The sequence below is a fragment of the Diachasma alloeum genome, unplaced genomic scaffold (genome assembly GCF_001412515.2).
Source record: "Diachasma alloeum isolate Michigan unplaced genomic scaffold, Dall2.0 Dall_scaffold_00477, whole genome shotgun sequence".
Lineage (NCBI taxonomy): Eukaryota > Metazoa > Arthropoda > Insecta > Hymenoptera > Braconidae > Diachasma > Diachasma alloeum.
This window is the reverse complement of record NW_021680610.1, coordinates 210,560-211,965: the sequence shown is the minus strand read 5'-3', so window position 1 is coordinate 211,965 and position 1,406 is coordinate 210,560.

The window sequence follows — 1,406 nt, the reverse complement described above, 5'->3', positions numbered from 1 at the left end:
CTCAGGACCCCTGTGCGGAGGCAGAATCGTCGTTTTCTGCACAATTTTGGTGAAATTTGCAATTTGTGGGACCCGGATTTGGCGCTATCGGCTTGACTGACTTAGGAGAGATCGCATCCTGCTGGAAATTTCCATATCGGTGAGCGGTGGACTAGTGACGACGTGATTTGTTTTGTTAATGTAGCTTACGAGGCGTGAGAATTAATTATCTTTCGTTTGTCGGATGCTTGGTCCGTGGCATTTGTCGCCATTTAAGATTACTATCGAATTTCCGTGGCGATTCTCACCCCTCTTTCGGCAGGGTCATACAGGTCCGTTGATAAATGCAATTATAAACAATTGTAAAAGATTTTCGTCTCTGTGGAGTGAAATTCAATTAAATTTAATGTTTCCCGGGGGTTATAATTAATTTTGACTCTCGTTTCGCTCTTGTGCCATGAAAGATGATAGCGATTTTTGGAATCGAACGGCCGTGGGAATCTCGAGGTCAGTATTGTTTATTCTCGAGGTTCCATATTTTCCGTCTCTCGTGGCTTTCGAGGCCAAGTGTCAGAAAATTATTTTACGGGGTTTATTCGGCCAGAGTTAGCTGTCGAATTTAATGGCATTGATAGAGGTTTGTCGACGCTCGAGTTTCGTTGTTTTGTTGGGTAGTTTTGGCCGACATTTTTGTTTACGTTTTCTCGCGGCAATCCCCTTCTCAATAGCTCGCGGACGTTAGATCCCATTCTCACTACTTGCAGTGGACGCACTCAGATCATGGTAATAGTACATTCCTACACTAGGATTCTTTTGACTCTCGGATGATTTTACTAGTTGTTTTATTTTATTTGACTTGGGATTATTTGACTTATTTGGACGTATATTTAATTGACTAGTATTTTATCATTTGACAAATCGTGGATAGAGAATTTGTGATGTATCGAGTCCTTAGCTTGTCCATTTATTTTGTTTGTTTATTTTCTTTTTAATTATGTAAAGTGGATGGAGCGCGGATCTCATTCAGAATAAGCCGGGGTTGAGCATTGCTGAGTTAGTATTTGTTTTGTAATTCGAAAGTCTGATAATTAAAATAATTTCTATTACCCCGAAAATTTTGATTTGGAATATCTCTTTGGATAATTCGACTCAGTCATTTCAGAATAATTTCTCGGAGCAGCATTGTGGGCCCCAGCCACCTCCGCGGTCAATATACTGAGCTGTCGGCAGGTGTTCCATCATTGGTTGCTTCGGTGGAACTTGAATTTTATTTTTTGTCCATTTTGGGAGAAAACGTACTGGCGCCCAACTTTTTGATTACAAGATTGGTCGCCGAGGACTGCGTATTTTCGTCTCGTGTCCGCAGAGGGGCAAAATACGTTACAATATATATATATATATATATATATATATATATATATATATAT